This window comes from Calidris pugnax, unplaced genomic scaffold (genome assembly GCF_001431845.1).
Source record: "Calidris pugnax isolate Ruff unplaced genomic scaffold, ASM143184v1 scaffold18, whole genome shotgun sequence".
Lineage (NCBI taxonomy): Eukaryota > Metazoa > Chordata > Aves > Charadriiformes > Scolopacidae > Calidris > Calidris pugnax.
This window is the reverse complement of record NW_015090812.1, coordinates 16,402,697-16,430,084: the sequence shown is the minus strand read 5'-3', so window position 1 is coordinate 16,430,084 and position 27,388 is coordinate 16,402,697. Positions and strand designations below refer to the sequence as shown.

Genomic DNA, 27,388 nt, shown 5'->3' with positions numbered 1-27,388 from the left:
GTTCTACCCAGGAGCCAAGAGGCAGGGCTGTTGCCCGGGGCCATCCTGGCAGGCGGGCGGGCCGCCGTTGGCTGGCGGGGGCCCCGGTTGTCTGGCGGGGGCTCCCGCGGCGCCGGAGCTGCTGCCCTCTGCAGAGCACGCCGCAGGAAGCTGGACTCCAGGGACACGGCTGCACGTGACCCACCCGCGTCCGCCCCCACCGGGAAGGAGCTCAGCAGATGAAGACGAGCCCTTCTTGGTTGCTGCAGCTCGCACCGGCTCTCAGCCCTCAGGTATTTAATGTCTGGAAGCTGTCCTGTTCCCTGGGCTCCTCTGTCCCTGTCCTGTAGGCCGGTGTCTCTGTAGAGCCAAGTGCTGTCAGCCTCCAGCCTGCTTCTGCTCCCCACATGGTACTCTGCTGTGTTTCTCTGTTAAGAGACTTCACCTCAACCCTTCTTGTCTTCTCAGTGACGCTGTAGTGATACCTTGGGGCAGAACAAACTATAGTAGAGGAACATAGCTCGTAAGTATTAATTTCTAATTAGACATTTGTTGCGCATTCTAGGCGAAATTGCAGGTTTTGAGCCTTCATCTCCTGCTTTCCGTACCACTCAAATGGCAAAGATTTTGGCATGGTAGATCACAGAGGGAAGGGGAAAATTTGGTGCAAAGTAAGATAACGTAGTTCTTCAGCACCATAGCTTCTCTGTGCCCTCGTAGGAAACTTAGAAAATAGAAGGTGCTGACAGCAGATAAATCACCTGGTTGCTGCTCTGCTTTTGGCATAAAGCCAGGGGGGAAAGGGGGAGGAAATGCACACCCTGACTTTTAGGCTCGGATTGTAACTCTTCCTTCCTCTCAATGCAGTGCAAATTCATTGAGTGGCAAGCCTAGGATGAGGCCTGCTACTGATTTAATATGACTCAGTGCACAAGATTATGAAGCAGCTAAGAGTTCTCGCCTTTGGGACAGATTCTGGGGGAATTAAGAGATTCTCCATCCTGTATTGTGTAGCAATTAGACCTGATTTAGGCAATGCTGTATCTCAGATAAAACCCATGGGGCATAGTTTTGCTCCAGATTCTCATCAGGATGTGGGATTTTCCCTCTGTTTTCTCCAGCAGCAGGGCCAAGAGCCAACTTGTTCTTGGCTTTGCAAGGCAAGACTGAGGGGGCCCAGCTCTGCACCTTGCTGAGTGGTATGTCTCGTTTCTTTCTTCTTCTCTCCGCCCATTTCTGGGGTCATGTGCTGTAGTCGTAGGCAAGCGATGGGGCTCTGTGCCTGCAATATGAAGATGACAATGTGTATACAAGAAATGAAGGGCTACCTAAATGGCCTTCCTGTGCTTGCTGATGTGCATGATCGAACAGTTAAAAGAATTGCTTCTTGCCTTGCACTCTGAAGGAATGTGTTGCTTTCCAATGCCAAGTATATACCACAGCATCAAATGTAGCTCGATGCTATTTGCACATCAGCCATGTGGTGAGCCAGTAGCATTCTCTTCTGTTTGCAACAGCCTCTCTGGAGGGGGAGCAGGCTGCTCAGAAGGTCAGGGGGGTACCTGTGCATCACAGGCGTGAAAAGCTGCCCTCTTTTTGCCCTGAGGCACAAACCTGTTTTCACTCTGTGAAGCGGAGCAGAAAAGCTGGGGTCCAACAGTGTTAGGTGTCCCTGAGTACCTGCAAGATGAAGGTGGCAGGTGGGTATAAGAAATCCAGTTTGCTTCTCAACATGAGTTGGTGAGGTTTGGGTGGGAAAGTAATGGGAATGCTAAATGATTGCTGCTAACACTTACTAAGATGACAGCAAATCTCCTCTATATTAATGTTCAACTTCTGAGACTAGATTGAATCTTACTTTAATAAAGCAGGTAGGAAGCCTAGAAGTAGCTCTTTAATCTTCAACTAGAAATACAATTTTGAAATCCATTATCTTAGGAATGCAATAATCAGAGTAATAACTGATGTTAAACCTGCTTTGAATGTTATTTAAAGTACTTCTAAGATGGAAACAAAAGTTGATAGGATGGTGTCAGGTTCACTTGGACATCTGCTTTGCTTATGCAGTTGCCCACACGAGGAAGAGAGGTTGATGAGCATGTATTTTCTGGCTGTGTGATTGTTTGGGAACTATCAAAGACTAAAAAGACATTATGTGATTCTTAAATACTTCAGTTTGCTATTTGTTCCAACAAAAGGCTGTTGAAACTGTATCAGTGTTATTTTGTAAACCCTTCTCTGCTGATGAGGACTTCCCTGTGATGGTACCCAGTATGCTGCATCTTCAGGAGTCTGTCTCAGTGTTATTTTGTAAGCCCTTCTCTGCTGATGAGGACTTCCCTGTGATGGTACCCAGTATGCTGCATCTTCAGGAGTCTGTCTCAGTGTTATTTTGTAAGCACATCTCTGCCGATGAGGACTTCCCTGTGATGGTACCCAGTGTGCTGCATCTTCAGGAATCTTCAGCATTAGAGAGAAAAGACCTGTCAGTCACTCTCTCCCGCCCCTACTGCTGAACTGTTCCCCTTGGCACGTTTTTGATTTCTCTGGTCAATCTGTGCTCGATACCATGTATACATGTGTCCTGTTGTTCCCTGCACTGTAATGCTCTCCTGTTTTTCCCAAATGTTGTCACATTTCCTTTCTCCTTCCCCTGTTACTCATCTCTGTTTTGCCCATTTGTGTAACGCATCTGCTCTATCTGTTGTTTTCAGCTTCTAATTTAATACCACTGGTGAATTTCTCAGTCTCTCTGCAGATCATTAAAAAGAGGCTATGTGGGACTGCTTATAAAAGAAAACGCTGTGTTCCCCAGATAGGTTACAGACTGGTGCGTGTCAGTACTCTTTGTTTTGGAACTTTTAGCTTTGTTTAGTTCTTTAACAGATGCAAAATGATCTTTGAATCTCGTTTGCCACTTCAGTGTGAGAATACAAGGAACACAAATTCAAAAGTTGCAGGACTTGAAAGGACCTGTGCAGCCCTAGGGAAAGGGCAGTTTGCCATGTAAGCAAAACAAAAAAAAAAACCCCAAATTAAGAAAATCCCAGCCCAACAACAAAACCAGTCTGTCCCCAGGCTGTGGGCAGGTGAGGGAAGCCCTTTCCTCCTTCCCACCCTCTGTGCAGTCTGTTTCAGCCCACCGTCGCGCTCAGTGGCTGGAGAGTTGGCAGAAAATGGCTGTGTGCCTGAAATACCATCACACAGTGAAGGGCCGAGCTGGCCCGGCCGTGGTGTAAGGTGAGCGGAGTTCTGCTCTTTGTTGCTGTTTTGGTGCCGCTCCTGCAAGAAGCTGGGGGTCACGTGATCGCTTTAATCCAGCAAAAATCTCTGCGGCTGATGCTGCCAAAAGGAGCATTTGTGTGCTGTGGTGGGTGGCAGAGCTGAAAGAGGGAACAAATCCAACTGCGAGCTGCCGCGTTGCCTCATCAGGTCGGCCTGAATGCCAGTATTGACACAAAGGAGGGAGTTGTTGGGGCAGGAAGGAAAGATGGTCTCACACAAGACTGAGCAGTGTCATCACGGGGTCAGTGGAGAATGAGGCTCTTGGTGCATGAGTCCCTCCACAGTGCTTTATTTTAGGACGTGGGTGGCACGGGTGCTGTGCCTGTGAGAGCTGCACGTCAGGTAATGACCAGGGTAAATCTGTGGCCAGGCGTTAAAACGGCATTGGGCTGACAGACCCATCCTTTCATTTTGCTTGTGCTCTCTTCTGGATTCTTTTGCTAGGAAAGCTCTCATTCTCAGTCTTGTGTTAGGCCAGGGGAGATGATCTCATGGTTGCATCTCTGACTGGGTTAAGGATGGCCTTGGGTAGCAGCAGTATTTCTGAAAGTGCCCTGCAGGCTGCCTCTCCTGGCACAGATTCCCTGTGCCCTTGGTCCTCCTCGGCTGCAGTGCAGGAGGCAGCACAGCATTGCTTGGATGGTAGTTTTAACTCTGTCACCTAAAATTCAGACAGCGTCCAAACAACGCAGCAATAAATAAACCACTGGCCCCTTTGTACAATCACATCCCTCGTGGTGCCCCTGCTACTAGAGTTAATAATGTTGTGTGCAACTCCCCAGGCAGAGACTGGGAGTTAGGGAGTGTAAAGTGTGTCTCAAGGGCCTGGTAGCAGCAGTGAGTGTTTGAGGCTGGATGTAATACCCACTGGTATTGGATGAACTTGCTGTCAGGTAACTGAATAGATAATGTTTAGCTTTGGTCAACAGCAGGGCTGTAAACTGAAACAAATAGCTTGGTCTTGATCACTTTTTCTAGAAGAGATGATGCAGAAGGAAATTGAATTAAAAATTAACTTTGAAATGAGCTCAAGGCTTTTTATCAAACCACTTAGAACTTTAAAACATCTGATATTAACAAAAGAACCTATTTAAAATAATGGTAAACTGCCATCTGCTGGTAAAAGAGTAATGCACATAATGTACAAGCAGACTTTCGAAATGATAAACAATTCTTTTGTATTTGACATGCTATAGTCAAATATATACGTGACATGGAAGTTGCATATATTTATTTTACTGTTTTTCATCTCCATTTGCATTTTCATATAGAATATGCTAAACAGATGCCTATAACATAACTAACTTTAACGACAAGCGCAGAAAACCAAAGACAATAAGAATAAAGAATGAGGACTAATAAAAGCAGATGAGCGATCAGGATGGTGACAGCCTCCAAATGTGTCCTATTTACATTGCTAATAATGAATCACAAGCACTTCCTTTTTTGATCCCCCCATACACTCCCATATGACCAGAATTGTAGCGCTGAGAAACATTTCCTGGCTTCTTCAGTTTGATTTTTTTGTGTGTGTGTTGTTCCATAGTCAAGCTTGTAAATAGGAACTGGGTCTTTAATTGTTCCTGATTTAAGTAGGTCATCTTCGCCAATACACAAACCTCTTGTATTCTTGTAAGCCAGGTCAGCTATTGAAAGGATGTGGCAAATACTTACTCCACAAATACGGCCAGAGAAGATAATTTAACAAAGGGCCACTCCCAAATTATATGGCATTACACAACCAGTTTCCATAAATCACAAGTATGAGTGCACTACAGGGGAGAGACGATCAGATTTCATGTTTCTATAGTGCTTACCAAGTAGGTGTGCTGAGCATGGCTGTGTCCCTAAGGTGCTGCTGCACTATAAATAGCGGAATTAGCGTGAATTACCTCCAATGCAAACATCAGGCCACTTGCTTTTTTCATATGCATGCAATTTTCTTTTATGATTGTGGTTATTCCAAACATAACCCATTGTTTGAGCAAACTGATCTTGTCATAGGAAATGTTTAAAATGGGCAAAGAAAAAATAGGTCAGTTCTTCCTTTGAAATCAGAGAGAAGTGTGTATTTGTAATATTTCCCAGGTTTATTTCCTTGGAGCAGGTTTGGCAGGTATGAGAGGAAGTTAAAGATTTATTTTTGGTGCTATGTACCAGATGTCATACTGGCTCTTCTGAGACAGTTGCTTTACCTGCTGTAGTAGCAATGAAAAAAGTGACTTGAATCCCATTTAAAGCATGTAGTGTGTGCACTGTTCACACGCCACTGAAGGAAAGGGAAGGCTTGTTTGGGAGGCTCCAGGCAGAGTCTTTCTGCGTCATCATAAAGCAAACCTGTTTGCATCCCTCTCAGCAGTATTTTTGCCTTTTTGAAGAAGTGATGAATAAAGTGCCCAAAATCAGGTCTTGCGACCCCAGCACAGGCTGAAGGTCTGCAAAGATATCCAGTGTGAAGTGCCATTGTATTTATGGTGTCTCTGCAGCTGGCTCTTTTGTAGCATCCAGGTGGTTCTCTGTAAAGAACCATTTCTGAGGAATCTGTGGTGCTGTGTGTACTCCATTCACACTGGTCTTAATCAAATGCTGCTCAGCATCTTGCCCGATGAGGCCCGGCTTGGTGGCAGAGGAGCATTAAGAATATAGGGCCAAATCTTCAGCTCGGCAAAACACCACAACTGTTTTTGACTTTTAATCTGTGGAGGATCTGGCGTGTGGTGCTTGGGCACAGAGGCACGTACACCCTGCCCTGGGCCCTGTTTACTGAAATGCTCCAAAGGCAACACAACGTGATCAAAGGGAAACAGAGGCAGGGGAACAGCGATGCCCAGGGATACCTGTTAACAGGTGGGAGCTGAAGCACACAGCATCAAAGACACTACTGTCCTCTGCTTTGCTCTGCAGCACTTCAGTCTCCCTGCTAGCGGGACTGCCTTCCAGCTGAGGCGTGACTGACGGTTGAAATAACAGTCCCGGTTTATTCCAGGTATGCCACTGACCTGCATGACCTATAGGAAGGATAAGGTAAAGGCAATCAAAGCAGCACGCTCCTGTAGCCTGTGAGGGCTATAAAAATGGAAACACAGGAAACAAGCTAGTAGAAACGTGAAGGAAAGAAATGAGGATGGAGGTTCACTGTTCCCCGCTAACAGGGTAAATCAGGAGTTCAGTGAGACTGAGATTTGACCCAACAAGAGAAAGGAGATGAATAAGAAATGATTAAAAGATAGAGCTGGTATTTCCTTCATGTTATGCTAGAATCACTCTGTTCAAAAAGTCTTCCCAACCATGGAGAGCTGGAGTGGGCAAGGGTGAAGAAGTGGGTTATGGTGATGGGAGGGTATTGTCATTACATAAATTGGAGCAGTTCAGGTCTGTTTAACTGTTTAATGCCATATCCCATTTGTCTTTTTTGAGCTTATTTTGCTGTGGGATGGGGGAAATCATGCTGACAGCACAACTGGTTGTTTTCTTTCTCCGTGTTACCAGAAAATTAAGCACCGTGTCCTGCCTATGCTACGGTCAAGGTTTGGCAAAGGGCTTTTGATGGGTTTACCATCCTTTTGGCCAACACTTAACCTTGTTTCCTTTTCATACTATCTTTCCTGTACTAAAATGGAGTGGTCAGGCTAAGCATTAACAATAAAGCTAATGGTATTCCTGCTCCTTGGTAAACCACTAGTCGTCAGTTGCTAGTTTCTAGCGAAGTGTAGTTCTCAAGGTGAGTTGAGATCCTTGTCTTTGCAAGGATTACTGCATGGTGGACTCAGAAGTGATACCTAGCAGCTAAGTGCTGTTCAGAAAGCAATAAAACATTCATTTTAAAAATCAAGAAGCATGAAATAGATACTATTTCACTGGCACAGGGAAGGGAAGAATGCTAAGAGAATCATGTAATGGCTGCACAGTTGTCAGTTTCTGTGAATATAGTGACATTTAGGGACCTCTGGTATTCATTTGAAATAAGCAACGAAATAAGACTTGTATGCAATATGCTTGTCAAAGCCAGGCGTAGCGATCAGCTAATTCGCTTATCAGTCAGGCAGTGTGTACGGAGATACTCTGCTTTCACACTGTCTGCTGATTGGAATTGGGCCCATGAAGAAGCCAGGTGATTAATCTGCAGGGGTTTATTTTTTCTGAACTGTTAATGTCCTCTGTTTCAGAGCAACAGCCCATGGCTCATTAAGCAGGGAAGATTTGAATGCAAGAGTGAAGGGCAACACACAAAGATTCTCCACACATCTCTTGTTTGAGCCCTGGAGATTAGAAAAATGAAGTATTGGAGAAAGTTTGTCCTGTGCTAGGGCTGAACCAGTACTTCCTGAAAAGCAATTGTACTGTTAAGAAAATATTTATGTATTTCAGTCTACGGAGTTAAAATCTAAAGCCACAAAAGCTCTTGTAAGGTGGTAGTGGACACTTGGTACTAGCCCAGAAATGCACAGCTGCCACTTCAGCTGACCTGCTGTGAGAATCATGCTCTTTTTAAGTCTGTTGCTCCATTTCTTTAGTGATTACGTATCTCTCTTGCTGCGTTCTTTCCACCCGTACTGTTGTGTACTCTGGCATCAGATGCTGAGAAAGCAAATGGAGCTGCTGAGTCCAACTGCCTCAACAGAAATGCAACAGGGGGAATAAATACTCACTCTGAAAGGTTTTGCAGTATTAGATTAATCTTAAGGGTATCATCTTGAGGTTATTAGCTACCATTTGTAGTCTGTGTTGTACCTGTTTGTAAAATCAATTTCTGTCATCAATTGAAATATTTGAAAACATGTTGATTTAGGGAAAATATTTTTCTGACAATATGATGTTATGTAAGCATTAATTACTTTATTAACCCTAGCAACTTTCTTGTGAAATAGGGAAGTAGTTCAACATTGCTTTTACAGATGAGGAAACTTAAGGCTCAGATGTATAGATTTAGATCTGAATATTCTAGTGTCTGGTAACTCGGCATGTGGCTTTCCTCACTTTGACTCAAGTCTTTTCCTCACCTGAATTCCTGGTCATGGAGCAGCTCATGGAGTTCCCATTTTGAACCTGGGAACCAGGAAAGGAGAGGGAGCAGACCCATACTCTGTGCTTCCGCTCACACATGTTCAGATTGGAGAAGCAAAGACAATAAGGCAATATTTGGAATACAGACTAGAATTGCAAAATCATGGGCCCAATTTAATGAATTATTGGCTACAGGAACATGAGACTGTTGTAAACTGTTGTAATTATCGTGGACAACAAGGTCGTTGGAAGCAGGAGTGCCCAGTATGACAAAACAAAACAAGCCTGCCCAAAAGACCTCTCAGTCCTATGGAGCAATCTTTCCCTGCTCTATAGGCTGCCCAAAATGTAGCTATTATATTATTAGATATTTACCCATGATCTGCACTTCCACTGGGCTGTGGAGATGCAGTGACAGTGGGGAAGGATTGAGGATGATTGTGAGAAGGGAAAGCAAGCAAGTTTCAAGGGTTTCTGGGCTTTGCTCTCTGCTGAACCTCTATTGGGTTTTTCTTTATTTTTGTCTCCTGTTATGCTTTAAAGTTCTACTATAAACAATTAGAGGAAATTTAGCAATAATATTGCCTGTGGAGACTAGGAAAGTAAGAATACATTCTACATCACCACTTCCCTTTGTTTGTCTTTTTTATCTTGTTTATCTTTGATCAGCTGCAGATGAAATAACCAGATTACTGATTTCCCATACAGGGCTGCCACTCATGCTGATGAAACTCTGCTGACATGGGAGTATGCTCTGTAGCAGTCTAGGAGTATCCATTTCTTATTCCAATAGACTGACAGGTCACTCAGGGAGACTAAAAACTCTATTCTCAAGTGGAAAAGAAACTGCAATTTCAATTTTGTTTTGATTTGAAATTTTCCAGCTACCTATCAAGACCAAATCCTTGAACTATTTACTTAGAGTAACTGAAATACCCCTATTTGAAATAGTGGATATGCAAGATTTAGCCATTAAAGAGTTGGGGTAAAATTAAAATCCCCTTCAATAATAACTAAAGTCGGAGAAAATCTTTCAAGAAAATTAAACACTTGATCAAAAAGAGAGAAGGGTTATTGTTGAGAGCATAAAGATTAAACAGGAGAGTTGTCTCAGAGAATAACCATCGACGATAAGTAGCAGGCAGTTAATAATATCCCCTCAGGGATCTTCTTTCACTCATGTAGGTTTTTGGACAAATACAATTTTACATTTCTTATAGTTAAAGCGTGAGAGAGCTTCATGTCATTCCTGGCAAGAGTAGCAATAAAACTTCAATGGAATAAGGACAACTGGAGAGGTGGGGAAAGGGGTGACCCAGAAGCTGAAACAGTGGGGAGCCAGTGGTGGTTCTCTCCAAATAACTCTCCTTTTTAACCCTCAGATTCTGAGAGCTGTTCTCACTCTCTCTAATGTGCCTCTTTTTTTCGTATCCACAGCACTGTTATTAGAGCTGAGATTTTATATGGTATTGCCCGTCATTACATAGCAGCTGAAAATGAATGAGAGACCAAGTAGACTAAGGGTGTGATTCCGTGTTGTAATTAAGAGCTGGTTTAAAGCTTGAACATGCAAATGGTTGAATTGGCAGAATTAAAGGGATGGTAATCTGCAGCCAGGGGAAGGCGCATAGGGTGGAAAGGATGGGGGCAGGAGAGTTTGGAGAACCTCTCAAGCCAGCTCTGCAGCTGGAGAAACTGTAACATGAAACAGCTCCCTTGATCTCTCATTTTTCTTCTCTTATTATCTCCTCCTATGTAATTACAATAATAAATCTTTTTGTTCCTTAACCATCTTGTGGCCATTGCAAACATTTAAGAATTAATGCAGTTCTCACACATGATGCACATGTTCTGCATGTCCCCTTGTGTCCCTCCATTTATTCATTTATCATGTACACACAAAATTCCCATAAAATATTAATCTGAAATACAAATCTCTCTTTGCATCCTGGGAACATTTGCATATAGTAATGTTAACGAGATTATTAATTCTGCATGCACAGTCTGTGGACTGCATACAGGGCCAAATCTCTCTCAACAACTATGGCTGAAATCAGCGACAGTTTCAGAAACATTATTTTCTTGTTAAAAATGCTGAGTTGAAAGTGACAGCTTCCTAGAACTGAAGTATTGTCCTTCATACTCAAACAAGAGGATTTGAATCTTAGTTTTCAATGTTTCCTTCTAGGAATTTGTCTGCAAAAGGAATTTTATACTGCTCTGTAGTTCTACCCAGTGATTCCTGATAGATTAGTACAGTCTGAAAACAAAGGATTTTCTTTTTTTTTAAAACAGTGCTATAATCCATAGGGAACCTGAACATTTCTTTTGCCTTTCCTTGTTGTTGGGAACATCCAGAGTAGCTGCACTTCTACCACTTGAGGCTAGGTTGCCCTGGAAAGGGCAGAACATGCAGGTGCAGATGGACCAAAAATAGTTCAGTGAAGCTGAGAGAGCATCATTTTCTCAGGGGTGACAAAGAGTGAAAACTGTCTGGGCAGGTTCTCAGCGAGATGGAATTGCAGGAGGATTCTCCTGTGGTGGGGAATATCTCTGCACCTCTCTCCTGGCTTCGAGCATTGGCAGGGTAGGGCTGTCCTGCCTTCCACAAAGGTGAGCCCTGGGGCACCTTGGGGGCCTGTGGAAGCTGTAGGCGGTGGTTCTGGAGCAAGGACACATCTTCTGGCCCAGGCTGTATTCTGGAGGGAGGGAGGGAAGGAAGAAGGGGAACAATCTTGTCTAGGGTTGATGGTCTGCACTGGCCTGCTTGGATCCTTCACATTCCAAGGCAGGCTTAAGATATAAAGCAATACCAACAATGAAAAATGGCTTCTTTGCTCTGCACCCGGATCCTACCAGACACAGAAATATCGGGACGCATTACATAACACCCTTTCCCCAGGTTCATTTCACTTCCTAGAAAGTAATTTTGTTCTTGGTGGTGGATTGGTAAACAGTTGTGTTTCCCTCAGTGAGACCCGCGTCTCTGGAGTTTTCTGAAATATTTTTACCAGGAAAGGTCCTGCAGCTGGAGTTGGACCTTTCCTTCTGCTGGGACAGGGAGAGGCGAGAGGTGGTTGCCAAGCTGAGGAGGTGCCTCCTGCCAGGTGCCATACCGCTCAGGAGAAGCTGGAGCTCTCAGTGGGGAGCACATCACAGGTCCCTGGTTGCTGCTTCTGGGTCTCACAATGCGCTGTCTGTGCTGCAGTAAAATCAAAGCACTTCTTTGTGTTTCAGGAAACAAGGTATTTTCAGTTTGACTTTATTTCTACTCTCATATTCAAATTTAGATGTCTGTAGTTTGTGAAGAGAGTCAGTGCTTTACTGTATACAGGAACAATGCCGTTGATCCCTCAACTCCTAATTGTAAAGCATTCATTTGGCTGTACAGCTTTTAAAAATATTATAAATGAAGCACATGAGACAACCTTCACAGCTGGAGTTAAGCACTTCCACGTGCTTGCTGAATCAGGGACCAAGTTGTTAGATCTTTCAGTACTGACTGGAGATCCATAAGAAATTGTCTTGACTTTACCAAGCCATCATATTTCTCTTAATCACTACTACTACTACATCATCTTTTTTCTTTCACTTCCTTCTTATTCATGCTTAAATGAGAAACATCTGTTTCCATTTTTCACATTGTTCTGTTATGTGAGTAACGATATTAGACATCTTTTTTTTTTTTTTCCCCCTGCACTGTGAAAGAATAAATTAGTGTTAAGTTTTGTGAACTGCTTTAAAACACTAAAGCAAAACATCTGTTTCAGATGCAGGTCATTAAGATGAAAAATCCTAGTCTGTGTGCAGTGCAAAACTGCCAAAAAGTTTATCAGCCAAAGCACATTTCTTCACCTGTCTTTTACTGTAACAACTGAAGATGCTGAAAGGACAGTAAATCTTGTCTTCAGGGATGGAGCAATTAGAAGTGCTCAGTTCTCTAATCCACAGCAGTACCTTGTAGTAATGAATCCTGGTCTGATCTGGAGATGCCTGGAGGTTGCTGTGGTGACACAGCTGAGAGTCTTCTTGACCTCCACTTCTTCTAACCAGGTGCAGCATTGTGCAGGATTGCCTAATCCTCCGTAGATGTTTGTGTTACTGAACTTCAGCTGAAAATCCCTCCCTGTGCCCGCAATCATTTGAGATTTGGAGATTGTTTCCAGGGCAGGTGGCCAGAGTAAAGCTCAACTGGCAAATCCACTTTACAGGTGAACTGAGATGCTCTTTATGTGCCAAAGCCCAAATGTAGATGTCTGTGTTCCTTTGTTGATAATGATCTCCTTTGTAAAGCACTTTGAGGTCTAGAGATGAAAAGCCAACAACTACCTGAGAGGTTGGCTATTAATAAATAAAATAATGAGTATTAACAACAATGAGCGCATTCACAGAATTCTATAGGAAATGCCAGACCTTTTGGTCAGGTCCCGGCAGGCAGGTAGTAGCTCACTCCTACAAGAAGCTGGGTCCACCCTCATTTCCCTCTGTCTTTAATTAAAAGGTCCAGATCCTTCCTAAATGTAAAGGAGGTGTTCACCATCTGGCAGGAATGGGATCCAAAACTGGATGGGGCTTTTCTAGCATCTTAAGAGGAAATACTGCTTTGTTTTTCCTATCTGCTAAAGCAGCAGCCAGTGCAGTGTTGAGCAATTCTGCTGCACTGTGCTCACACCCTGCCTGGAGCAAATGAATGGGGTGGTTTGGGGTCTCGAGCAGCCCAATGTGCTTTTTTTAAAGAAGTGTTGTGGCTCCCATTTCATTTAAACCCTGAGGTTTTGGGACAGGAGACTCTATATTGTTGCTGCACTGAATCTGTTCACCTGCAGCTCTCCCCACCCCCAGCTTATGAGCATGATTTCCTTTTATGCACTGCTCTGTCACAGCTTGGCAAGTTTCCCAAGACAATCCATACCAGAAAGGAGAATATGGCTGCTGAGCGACGTAGACAGGAGAAATGCCTTATGTAACACATTCATTTTAATACTATGAAATGTTGAGACATGCGAGACATAACTGAAAGCAAAATGCGGCCCTTAATCTCTAGCATCAGTTCTCCTGCTTGCCCTCACCATCATCAGCATCTAATAGTCACTGACTGTCTCCATTCGCGTCTCCATCTTTTTCAAGAAACTGCCTGCGGCAGAATGTACAAACAGCTTGGCAAGCGGTTTTAGGGGCAGGGTTTTTATTTATTTATTTATTTTTCTCCTAATTCCTCATGAGCCTCATGAGCATTTCCCCACTAATATGCCTGTGGCATCATTAGGTGTTTAATGAGAGTGACGTTGCCTGAATATTATTGTTTTTATAGCTCATTTTGTTTTGACAAGTCTTCAGTTTTGTGGCAGTTTACGGTGTGCAGACTACTTCTTATATCTGACTTTTAGAATTTGTAGAAATATTTATCACAGAGGTATTGTCATAAAACCTGAAATAATGAATTGTCAACATTCATTATGTTCAAGTGCAATATATGTTCAACACTACAGTAGTTTAATGGCATCAATTAATTATTTTAGTGTATTTCTTTTGTGTAACTGAAGCACCAGGAATAGTCCAATAATGGCCACGTCTCAGACAGCAGTTCTGTGCAATTCTGCAGTTGAACAGTCCTGTTTGGATTGTTCCCTGAAAGACCAGCATGGACTCCAGCAGGTTGTGGCTCACAGTCTTGTTCCTCTTCTTCCTCACATCCAGAATCTTGATCGTTATATGTTTTGCTCAGATAAAAAATGCCGGCATTGTACCTGCAGAAAACAAAGCTGATAAAATTGTAAGTCCTGAATAGATGCATACTGTGTCATTTTACCCGCTGTGTTTTGTCTGTGTTGGCTGTGCTGCATCCATTTCCGTAGTGATTAAATTAAATGGATGCAGTTTTTGTGTACAGACAAGACCATAATTCTTACTTAGGAATATGCCATCTTCATTTACCATGTCATATGGATGATCAATGCTGAGCAGTGCATTTATTCTACAGCTGTGTCTGTGTAAGAATAATGGTGATACTTTTAACACACTAACTAATGCCCATTAAGTTCTCACTTTTATATTATCTTGCAAGCGATTTTACCTGGTTTAGGAAGCCATTGCATGCTGTCTTATTGCCACAGTGGCAGAACAGACCCAGTCCATTCTTTCCTGGCTAGGAGCCTTTAAAACAACTAGCTGCTGAGATTAATTTAGCTTGCTTGCCTTTACTAACACTAAGAGTTATTGGGGAGAAGGACAGTGAAGGTATTCTTGTTGCTTCCTTGTGAAATGTGTCCTGCATGACAGTAAAAGGGGAAGAAGCTGCACCTCTCTGCAGTCCCTTTTCTCCTCCCGCCACACCACAGCATGACTGCACAGCCCCTTTGCTTTTGGGATGCCCCGTTGGTGGTGAGATGCGATGGGCCCCAGAGGTCTCTGCCTCTGTTCCCTGCACAGCCCCAGCCAGTGGAGCTGCAGGGCCCCAGGAGTGGAGGATGTTTAACAACACTGTAATTGTATACATAGCTACTGTTTCAAATGTCCATATCCTGGCTTCCAATGTCTCTGTTTTTATGTCCTTGTTTATATTTAATAGCAGTTACAGTGGTTAACTGGCTTTATTTCGGAAACCTTGACATTTCTCTTGCCAGTACTGAAGCTGTGAAGATCAGAAACAGAGACATGCCTTTTTACCCTGTTTCTTCTGATAGGTTTTGTCATTTGGCAACTGTTGTTCTATTAGACTATGCAGAATTTGGACAGGATTCTGATCTCCTACAAAGTGACACACACACTTATTAGAATGCAGGAGCAGGTTTGGGGCCTTTTTTCTGATACACCATGCTGGGTGCCATGCATGAGAAATCAGAGTCTGTCTGTTATTATGTGACCAAACAGCTGCAGGAACTTCTAGTGCTTTTAAATAGTAGTAAAATGAAAATTGAAATAATATTCCCATAAAGCAGAATGTAAAGCACAGGTTCTCCTTCTGTAAGTCTCCTGGGCTCTAGAAGAGAATGATCAAATGTGGACCAAGCAAGCCCTCTTACAGTTATAGTTACATTGAAGTAAAATTAAAAATACAGAGAAATTTTGGATTCTTGTACAAGCTCTTTCATGATAGTTCCTATTTCCACAGTCTCTTTTCAAACCTGGCCTAGTGTAAAAAAAAAAAAAAAAAAAAAAAAAAAAAGAAAAGAAAAAACCTGTGATTTCTAAATTAAGTGTAGCACAGGACTTGAGATTTTTTCATTCACTGCCTCAAAGGCATATTTTTGAAAGCTACATAACCTTTGGAAGAAAGGGTCCCATGGTTAGGACGCATTGCAGGTGACATTGATACATACTACATTTTCTATTAGGTTATTTTTCCTTTTAGATGCACAGGTAATCACTCACATGGCACTTCCAAATAAGCAGTGGGGAACTCCCCAAGCCATTTAATTTTCCTACTCCTACTGGGAAATGGGATTTGTTCAGTCAGCCTCCCTGCAAGTAAAATACCCTCATCCCACTCAGAAGAGAAGAACTGCCAAGTGTAGGGAGGCCAGCTAGCTTTGTCCTTCTGTCCAGTAGAAGTGCTCCTGTGATACCATTAAGGCTCTATTACCTGAGCCTCCTGTGTCTTCTCCTCCTCCCTGGGAGGGCCCCGACTCAGATGCTGGGGGGGAAATTCCTCAGAAACCTTCTCTGTTTCCCCCTCCACACACATAGAGTCTGGACTATCTCCATGCCTCACTGCCTTTCCCTGGAGCACCCCCATACCTGTCCAACAGAGCCATATGGCTTGGCCCTCAGACTGCAGCTCTGCACCTGTAAGTGTGCCATACCTGCCCAGACCTGTTCAACACCATCTGGCCATGCAGCCCTTTGGTTTACAGTGACGCGCCCTCATCATCTCCCCAGTCCTGCCCCCTCCACCTGGCCCTGGGATGCCATCTGCAAACGCTTGGACCTTCTCACAGCCAGTCTTCCTCCACACTTGGGAGGCCACAGCTACAAGCTAAGCCTTTCTTGCTTCTGTTAACCCAAAGGAGGAGCAGCCACCTTCCTTCTGAGAAGGAAGAGTGACACCCTTCTCTGTATTGTCTGCAAAGCTAAAGGACAACACTACAGAGTCTGTTTCTGAGTGGGTCATCCCAGGATGGACTGAGAGACCAGAGAGGTGCTGGCTATCTCAGGGAAAGGATAAATGCCTATAAATATTTAAAGGGTGGGTGTCAAGAGCATGGGGCCAGTCTTTCTTCAGTGATGCCCAGTGACAGGACAAGAGGTGGTGGGCACAGACTTGAACGTAACAAGTTCCATCTAAACATGAGGAGGAACTTCTTTACTTTGAGAGTGGCAGAGCACTGGAACGGGCTGCCCAGAGAAGTGGTGGAGTCTCCATCTCTGGAAACATTCAAAACCTATCCAGACATGTTCCTGTGCAACCTGCTCTAAGTGGACCTGCTTTGGCAGGGGGGTTGGACTAGAAGATTTCCAGAGGTCCCTTCCAACCCCATATCATTCTGTGATTCTGTGATCAGCAGGCTGCTGCAGGAAGACTAGAAGGGTGGTGATTGGTGGGGCTTTTTACATAGAGGTAAGTGTGTAGGTTGTGGATTGTATGTGGTTCCAATGTGCTGATGTCACATGAGTACTAGAAAGGCCTCGCATGGTGTTCTGCTGATGTTGTGGGGCAGATGTGCCTCATTTGCTTTGCCATGCAGATATGCCTGAGACCTAGAGACCTACCACAGCATGCAGGGGCAGCCCCTCTGCAGATACCTTGATTTCCAGCGTCTCTGTATTCAAGGGCTCTTCTACTAGCTGTTCCGCCCAAGCTGTTACTTCACAGTGACCCATTTCAGCAGGAGGAATATGAAAGGGCCAAGGCCAACATACTCTTGGGATTAGAAATGGTGCTTCTGTGTCTGGAAGGTTCACCGTCATTTCACATGCTGTCTTCTTGCTAACTTCAGGTATCAGCCCCTGAGCTACCTATGGAGCTCTATGATCTCCTGTCCTATGCAGCTAAAGCAGTATGTCCTCTCAGATGGTGTTTTCAGCCTCTCTGCTCTCAGTGTGCTGGAGAGCTGTTTGATCAACACAAGCTTTGACAGTTGGGCGTTATTAATTTTCCACAGCCTATCACTTGAAACTCCTGAAAGGACGGGCTGTCACTGTTCCTCATAGCCCTTGATGGCCTGAACTGCCCACTGCACTGTCCTGCTGCAGGACTGGAGAGCTGCACGCCTCGAGCCACTGCTCTCCTTCCTTGGGCCTGGACCTTAAATTCTGCCAGCTCTGTCAGGAAAAAAAAAAACAGAATTCTCAATATGTAATTATTTCTTTTTAAAGGATGAGGTAAGCTATAATGCATTAATGATGGGAGTGATTGTATACAAGTCATGCTTAGTGAGTTCCCATTGTCTTAAATTAATCCTAATAAGCGCTGTTTTCCTCAGCATGTGCCATTTTAACAGTCATTGTGAAAAGCTGTGCTTCCTAATGTACTATCACAAATGTGATGACACCCTTCTCTTTTTAAAAGCATAATTGATAAAATGTGACAAAAACATGGTTATTGCTTATTCGTAAATGGGATACTTTAAAAAGTACTCTCAGCCTTACATTGATTGGGTTAAATGACTTGCTGATTAAGACGTCTACATGAAATATTAAACCACCATTATCTGGCTCCTGTTAAGATTCAAAATCTGGATTCTCTTTTGCACAGAGTAAGTAAAAGCTGTTCGGCTGTCTTAAAGCAGAATATAAACATTGTAACTCAAAGCCAGAGGGATATTTGAATGACAATTCGCACATAACTTCTTAAAAAGGCATTTTAATATGCTTGGGATGGAATTAGAGAGACAGATCTGATACGCTAGTAGGTAGATATGAGTGCTTCCTGAGAGTATTCAGACATACTTCTTTTGCTGAAATTCCCGAAATGAAACTACTCTGCTGACTATTTCTGCTTTTACAGGTACCTCGTTTTCAGTCTAGGAATTATCTGCATGGTCTAACTAAAAATACACTTCCAAAGCCTTACCTGAGTCCATTTCCACGCACTGACCTATGAGCACATTGTTGGAAACCAGAGCCAAGGGCTGTGAAACTGGGACAGGATTTAAAAGTGAACATTACTGTTCTTCTACGTTTCTTCCTTCTTTCTTTTGTCAAGAAACATCTCCTCAGCATGCCTTCCAGGATGCATGCTGAGTACATATTTATTATTATATGTTATTATTATTTCAGTAAAATAACTATTTTACAGTTATTTTAGGTATGTAGATTTCTATTACTAGGAATATTAGTGCTAAAATTTTCTTTCTTTGAGTCTGGTTGAAAGCTGATTGAAGTCTTTGCAGCTTTTTCACTGAGCTTATAATGAGATATTTTATGTTCCTGTGAGCATCACGCTAAAAGTAGTAGTGTTAGAATACAAGACCTGCCTTCAAATCCCAAACCCAAGATAGTATTTTTGGAACCAGGATAATGGCAAATGAACTGCTGTTCAAAGTAATCCATCAGAGAATTTAGGCGGGATGTGATCTGGAAATACTGGATGAACAAGAGAGAAGCAAAAGTTTTAATATAGCTTTGATCATTGCACTGAAGATACTTTTTGGCAGATGAGTAGTAATGGATGTTGGCCAAACTGAGAAGCTGGGAGATGCTTCTCTGTTGGCATAGAGAGGGACCGGCAGGGAGGTTGGAAAGAAAAAAGTTACTGGGTAACAAAACTCACGTTGTAATAACCTGAAGTTTTAACTGCTCTGTTCACTTTTATCAACCCACCGTGCCATATACTGATTCTGTACAACGACAGGCTCTGCTAAGTAATTTTTCAAAACTGCCTTTTAACTCTTAAGAGTGTATAAAACTATCACAGTTTTATACAGGTTTTTTTTTTCCCCCTCCTTTTCAGGATTCAATTACAAAGATGTCTGTTTTCATGCCCTGAAGATATATATTTATCTATACCGTACAATATACTGTAAAAAAGCTTTTGTCGTTTTTTTAAGCTTTATCTCTGATGTTAGAAAACTCAGCTATATTCATAATTAATTGTCTTGATCAAAACCAAACTCTTTACAATTAAGAAACAAACAGAAGGTATGGCATATCAAACAGACTTTCTGCTGCTGTGATCTTACCTAAACACAAAATAAGCTCCTCAGTACTTCCACATTAATAGTAATAAAGTGCTTTTTTGATTTCTTTACTTCTCCTTTAAATATGATTATTACATCTTCCCGTACACAAACCTCTGGTGCTTTACAAACAAACAATAATAAAGATTTACATAATTTTTTGTTTCAAGCATAAGGCCAAGAGGGTGTGTGTCCATCCAACTTAATGAAAGAACTTACAATTGCTGACATAGCAATTGCCTACTGGGCAGAACAGTAGGAAGTTGTGGGGAGAAGAAGGTGATTTGAAATCCTGCCTGGTATGTAGTCATACACTGGCAATGACGTTGACAACTGAGAGATGCTGTTTCTTTTTCAAGTGCTGCTAAAACATATGGCACTCACTTCTAAAAGCAAAGGTTTTTGGTGAAGATGTCTTCACTTGGACTTTTGTCGTGGCTTCCGTCTGGCCAGATGACTGTGAAGTACAGAAATGGTGGGGGTTGGCTGGCAAAACCTCTTCCTTTTTGTGAGGATGTTGAAATGGTGTTTGGCTGAGGGAAGTGACTTTCCCCATGTTGTGCTACCTGTGTCCATCACTGGGACGTGTAGAAGTCAGAATTTGGAGATGGAGTGTGCCTGAAAGGATTATTGTCCCTCATTCCCCACATTAACATTGCTCAGGTCTCTTATACCTGCTGTAGGCATGGGTGTGACCCTAATGCTGGTCACAGCGATGGGCATAGGGAGAAGTGGTGTGTGACACGACTAGAAGGAGACCAGAACACGGCACTCTACAGGTCTAGTGCAATTGCCAGCATAGGACAGTCATGGTGAAGGTCAGACGTGGCTGATGGTGGTAGGAGCTGGAGTTTTATGACCGTATATTCTGCAGGGACACGTTAAGGTTGCCGATGTGACATCTGAAACAGGGAACGTGAAATGCCTCTCTCTGTTTTCTCTCTGTGTGTGATTTCAGCACTATAATGTGAACTGAATCATGGGAGTGGGTTAAGCAGAGCTGTGATAATTTTTACCTGTTATAGCTAGGTCCTTTCTGTCATCTATTGAAGGCCCGTTTATTGCCATAGCTTTCTTCCTCTCCCACTAAATTACAATTCATCAACAGACTCAGGAAGAAATTTGTTATGGTTTTGCTGCTCATAGCATATTTTCATATATTAATACTTCCTGTGCGTGATGCACATGGCAACCCTCCAAGGCAATACATTGTTGTTTTTAAGAAGGTCAGTACTATAATACATGGTGGTATTTTCCTACGCTAATCTGCTTTCTTGTGATCTTTGAATTCTGCCAGACTTGAGCTCAGTAACTCAGACATGAGAAAAGAGATGTCAGATCCTCCTGAAGGGAACAAAGATGTAGGCTTAACTATCATCTTTTTCATGTGGGATGAATTAGAATAACGCAAGATCAAAGAAAATAAGCATAAAGACCACGGTTCATTAATTACTATTGAAAATTAATCCAGGATTTGTTAATTGATATTGTTTATTATGGTGGTATCTGAGGAGAAGCTAAGAACGGTGCCTCGTGTGCCAGGCAGACAGGGCTCCCCGGCAGCTGCTCCTCTCTGAGCAGTGGCAGGGGACAATGACACTCCTTAGTGGTGAGACTGAAAACAGGAGACAACTGTGGGAGGCTGGGGAGGGAGCTGCTGCCCCCCTGACAAAAGCTGGTCTGTCACCGCCAGCGTGGGCCTGGCCAAGTGGAGCAGGTCTGGGCAGCAGGCACCCTGTTTTCCTACGGGGGCCTACAGCGGCCTCCCGACAGGAGGAGGGTGTGGGTTGTCTTTGGTTGTCTTTATTCTGGAATGTGAGAAATCTGCTCCCGGGTGAGAGATCTAAAACTCTTCTAAAGGCAATGAACAGTGGCCAGCAGCAATATGGCCTTTGGTAGAGTCTCCTTCCATTGCAAATTACTTTCTTCCAGAACTAACCTTACCTTGGGACCACTGTTAAGAGAGACACAGGTTTTAATGGCTAATGATTTTAATTTTACCTATACATTCCTACTGCCCTCTTACTGTTTTACTGGCAATTCTGTAAGTTTAATTGATACTGACAAAGATGACTAGAATATCTTGATTTATAGCAGAGACTAAATTTATGTTATAAATGAAATACGTTTTTTTGTTCTGTCTGAAAAATAGACAAGACTAGACAATCCTCTTTAATTAACGCTGACAACTGTATTTCAAAAGAGCCTGTGAAACGAGCAAGCCAACAAAACAGCTCAAACAACAAAAAAAGTTAAGAAAAGTAGTTTTTCCTCTTTCAATTTTTACAATGTTGAAATAAATCAAACTGCTCCAATTCATTCTGTTATTAGTTCTTCTAAAATTTAAATAGAAATAATGTTAATTATTATTTGTTGAAACAATCAGTACGTGGAGTTCCTAAATTTGTTGATATTGGTGAAACGAATACTGTATCTTTGTAAGAAAGGCCAAGAAACTGGAAACATCTCTGTAGGCTGAAAATAAAAATTCTGTGGGAAGTTGAGTAGTAACACACAGCTCTCTCACATATGTTTCCGGGGCCTTGTTTTTTGTAGTTATGAGGCTCCAGGGGCAAAGACAAGACAAACTTTATAGGTAAAGGCAAGATATTTTATTAGAATAGCCATCTTAGCTGGAAAAAAAAAAAAGCATTATGTCTTGGGTACTCAAGAACTCTACTTTTTCAATTTAGAATAGTGGATCTATTAAAAGATGATACTTTTTCCTATAAACCTCATTTTTGTCTGAAATTCAGACATCAAGGATCATTTCAATTTTGAAAATGTTGTAGAAGACAAAATTTTCTACCAAAGGCTACGGTATAAAGATGAGATCAAAGTAGTAAACGGAGAGAGAGAATGGATGGGATAAATGCAATGTATCCATTACATGATTGCATTACTATTTTGAAAATCATACAGCCTTAAATTGTTCTGCAACTCAAAACTATATAATTGTATCTTTTATCTGTTGTTGTTTTGGTTGCTATATACAGGATAAGCAGAATATTTTGTCGTTGAAAGAAATGTGTCAACTGAAAATGAAATTTTCAAAGAACGATGCATATAGTGGCTATATTTCCATGGTGAAGCTTTTTGCATAGAGTTAATGAAGTGCTTGGGGTCCTAGGGAATAAAAGGTGCTATATAAATGTAAGAAATTATCATTAAAAAGTTTTCCCCTCCAGGCATTTGGGATTTTGCTATGTGTGTTACAAGGAGGCATTTGCAATCTTCTTTCATTCAAAATGCTTCAGCTTAGACCTGCTCCAACTCTCCCTCTGCAGCTTCAGCTACAAAAATGTTTATATGAAGAAACAGTTTCTAAATTGGTTTCAGTTAATCATATTTTGCTACTAACATGAAAGCGCCTGCCTTGGTTTAAGCTTTTTATAACCATTTTGAAGGCCAGGAGGAACTAGGTAGCAACCTTCTCTCAAGAGATTTTCAAATGCTGTTTTAACCATTATTAGGCCTCGTCTGCGTTGGTGGAGAAATAATACAGCACACAGCCGAATTCCTGGAAACAAAAAGCCGGCTGTGCAATAAATGGCTTAATTTTCAAGAATTGGATCATACAGTCCTTTACTGGCCACACACTTTCTTTCACTGATCTTAGAGTGCCTCATTGGATACTGGTCCTAAAATTTCGATTTCATGCACATGTGCAATCCCAATCTTGTGTCATTTTGTGCATACTTCTCAAGTCTTCTTAACCCAACATGCATCCTTTAAGATCCTCTACTACTTTTCACATATATAAGCATAAGTGGTGGAATCAAGAGTTCTGACACAACTGGACGTAACCTTTTACCACACTGCCATTTTGATGAAATGTTGCGTATGAGCTCCATAAATTCATGCCAAATGTAGATTTTTCTTTGGATCCACAGACTGTGTGGATCATAAGCATTTTTTGGAGAGTCCAGTACTGCTTATGGAATTGGGCCTTTGAGCTCAAGTAGTAAGTTAAGGTATAAAGATAAAGTGCTAGGTATCTTTAAACTCAATAAAATTGTGAGATTTGGCAGCATTAGAACTGAAGTGTAAATTTCCTTATGCTAACCATTTTACTTCTTCACAAATAGATATGAAATATAATAAAACACTGCACCTTCTTCTATAAGTTAATGCTTTTATAGAATTTGGTGTTTTCCTTCAACTATTAATTGCAGAATCAAAGCAAGAATTGCTGTTGCATAAAAACTATCTGCTAGGGGACAAAATATATGTGATGATCTAAAAATAATTGGGTACAATAAAATATATTCAGCAAGAAGCATGGGGTAGTATTAATATTTGCTTTTTTGTGTTATTATTTGTATTTTGGTTAGCATGAAGCACATATGACCAAGAATCTTTGAAGAAATACATGAGAACAGCATGAGAACAGTACTGTTTTTTTGTGTTTAAGAGCGGTGGAAGACTGTCCATACATGCTCAAAAATATCAGAATTTGATTTTATAAATGTATCTTTTCAGAAAACAAGCTTAATTCTCAGAAGAATAACATTAGCACTCATTAGGGGACTGAGTGCTTTAGGGTACTGTTAATGATATTCATAGCCTTTTGCCTGTGGGCTATCAGTTTGAATTCAGTCTAACTCAGTGGAGATTAAAAATCGGCCTATTTAATGGCCTTTTAGTCATCTCTAATGAGATGAGTTTGGTGGGTCTCAGTCCCATAACATAAACCGTTCGCACTGCCGCCTTCTAACTGGCAAGCTCAGAGAAACCCCAAAATTTAATGGATTCTGGGGAAAATTAATCTCTGGTGCCATGAAAAAAAAAAAAACCAAAAGCAAAAGCCTTGATTCACACTAGTTACATGAGCACTAACAAACACATTATTTTTAAATGTGGAATTTATAGTGATATATAAAGTTTATAAATTAGCAAATTAGCTGAGCATGTGACATATGTTGCCACATAGCTATAGAGATTGTAATGTGACAAAGGCTCCCAAAGGAGGTATCTACACCTGTGCATAAGATCACACCAACACATTAAATGTTTAAATGTCTCTGGGATTCATTTCTATCAGAAAAAAAAAAATAGGATCAGAACAGATAATGTAGATAGTGACTGCAGTTATATGAAAAGATGCTGAAAACAATGATTGCCTTGTCTGCCTCCATTACTTCACAGCATAGTCAAATGCTTCTCATCTTTTTTTATGGATATTTAACTTAGTCTTAAAAAATATTAATAAAGTTTGCAGAACCCTCTAGAGAATATATGCCAGTTTTATTTATCCATATCATAGTAAAACTTCTGCTAATGTCTAACCTAAATTTCTTTCAGTGCAGTTTAAAATTGTTAATTTTTGCCCTCTCTGCAGTGGATTTAGAGAACAATGTATTTTTCTCCCCATAGTGTTTTCTTCTGTAGACTAAAAAATCTCAAACATTCCTGTTTTCAGTTAGTCGTGTCTTTTAAAATTTTTTTTTATTTTGCTCTTCCCTGTACTCCCTTTTATTGGACTTTATTGAAATATTTTTTTTCCTGAAATGCAGAGCCCAAATCTGAATGCAATATTACGGCTGATGCTTCACCGGTATTAAATATGAGAATTTCTTTGTATGTCCTAGATATGACAGTTCTGTTTACACATCTCTCTGTACTGCAGCTTTTTTTCACAATGGTGTGACATTGTTGACGCATGTTCAGTTTGTGATCTACTCTGATCCCCAACCCCTTTTCTGAAGACCTGGTGTTTATTCATCTGTTCCCAGTCTTGTAAGTGTGCAATTGTTATTTTCCTACTTAAATGCTGAAGTTGGCACCTGTATTTATTCAGTTGCATCCTATTTCTGCAACCAGTTTGTCAAGAATGTTTTGAATTATTTTCTCGTCCTGCAGCATGTTTCCAGCCCTGCCAGTCTGGCGTTGCAGGACACGTAAACCGTACTCTGTCACAGAACTAGACTCGGTACCAAACCCAGGATGTGCCCACCTCTAAGGAAACATATTTGCTATGCCCTGCTATTTTTCACAGTGAAGCATTGCTGATGTAGTTTTGCACCACTGTGAAGTCATTTCATTATTATATATCTTTTGCTTGCTCAATTAGGAGTTCTCCGAGATGGTGTCAAACGCCTTAATTAAGTCATAGAATCATAGAATCATAGAATTTCCCAGGCCGGAAGGGACCTCCAAGGGTCATCTAGTCCGACCTCCCCGCAGTCAGCAGGGACACCCCCAACTAGACCAGGTTGCCCAGGGCCTCGTCGAGCCTCTCCTTGAATATCTCCAGGGATGGGGCCTCAACCACCTCCCTGGGCAACCTGTTCCAGTGCTCCACTACCCTCACAGTAAAGAACCCCCTTCTAATCTCCAGTCTCAATCTGTTCCCCTCCAGCTTGAAGCCATTGCCCCTCGTCCTGTCACTGCAGCCCTTTCTAAACAGGCTCTCCCCAGCCTTCCTGTAGCCCCCCCTCAGGTACTGGGAGGCTGCTATTAGGTCTCCCCGGAGCCTCCTTTTCTCCAGGCTGAACAACCCCAGCTCCCTCAGCCTGTCCTCGGAGCAGAGGTGCTCCATCCCCTTGATCATCCTTGTGGCCCTCCTCTGGACCCTTTCCATCAGGTCCATGTCCTTCTTCTATTGAGGGCTCCAGACCTGCACACAATACTCCAGGTGAGGTCTCACCAGAGCAGAGTAAAGTGGCAGAATCACCTCTCTGGACCTGCTGGCAACGCTTCTTTTGATGCAGCCCAGGATGCGATTGGCCTTCTGGGCTGCAGCTGCACACTGCCTGCTCATGTCCAGCTTCTCGTCCACCAGCACCCCCAAGTCCCTTTCCTCAGGGCTGCTTTCCAACACCTCACCCCCTAGTTTGTATTGGTGGCGAGGATTGTTCCGGCCCAGGTGCAGAACCTTGCACTTGCTCTTGTTGAACCTCATGAGGTTCACCTGGGCCCACCTCTCCAGCCTGTCCAGGTCCCTTTGGATGACATCCCATCCCTCTGGTGTATCGACATGCTGTAACAGATCTACCACTGCTCCCATCCAAGGGGCGTTATACTGTATAGCATGGAACGAGTTTGGCTTGATATGATTTTCTTGACAAATCCATGTTGGCTGTAACTTATCACTTCATTAGCTACCACGCACTTAAAGATATGTGATTATTTGCTTCAATACTTTTCTGGGAATAGAGGCTGGGATGATTGACAGTGCTTGGCTCTACCTATTCCCCCCTTTTGAGTTATATGTGCTGTGTTTTTCCTTTCCCTCTGTCCTGAAATCTCAGTTGTCTTCATGAGCTCTGAGCGACAATTGCTCCCACCTCTAACGTTGCCTTAATCAACTTCTCACTCTAGTGTGAAATCCTCCGGGCCTAGCAAATCTGAAGGAAAAAAAATCCAATGTATCAAAGCCGTCCCTACTTCGGGCATTCACTATTCTCCCCTGAATCCCTGCCCGCTTCAGTTGGGGTTTGCCATCAGGAGCATTAATCTGAATCAAAAATGGCACCGCGTGCTTCCACTTTCTCGGTGTCACCTCGTAGCTGCCCGCCCCCCCGGACGGACTGACAACCCCCGGGTCGTCTCCTCGCTCCTCTCAGGTTTCCTCTTCCCCTCTCGCATCGTTCGCCAGCCGCGGCTCGTCGCGGGAGCCTGCCTTTCTCCCTGGCTGGCACGGCGACCGCCTTTGTACAGCTCCTCCAGCGCTTGACCTAGTTTTCCACTTTCTGTGGGGGAAAGGCACCGCCGAGCAACCGACACTCCGCCTTCCCGCTCCCGACCGCGCCGGGCGGCTTGGCACAGGTGAGGGGAGGCCGCGCCGGGCGGGCGGGCAGGCGGGAGCCGCGCCGGCAGCCTGCCTCCCGACGAGAGGCCTTGTGAGGAAATCGCCCGTCCCTCCTGCGGGAGCCATTTCCTCACAGCCCCGTCGGGGGGGCTAACGGCCGCGCACCTGCCACCGGCGGGAAGGGGGGCGCGCGGGCTGCGGGAGGGGGCTGGGGCGCGCCGGGGCGGGAAGGCCGCGCGCATGCGCGCTC

General features: G+C 42.9%; 1 protein-coding gene across 3 annotated transcripts in view; it reads left to right on the top strand.

The window, feature by feature from the left end:
* The first annotated feature begins 229 nt into the window (after positions 1 to 229).
* The window catches only part of ZNF644 (zinc finger protein 644), a 78,857-nt gene continuing 51,698 nt past the window's right edge, over positions 230 to 27,388 (top strand). For 2 of the 3 annotated variants that reach the window (XM_014939326.1, XM_014939327.1), the window contains exon 1: positions 230 to 272. The gene's annotated coding sequence lies outside the window, so the exon portion shown is untranslated. The remainder of the gene's footprint in view (positions 273 to 27,388) is intronic. The other variant, XM_014939328.1, reaches the window with a different exon arrangement.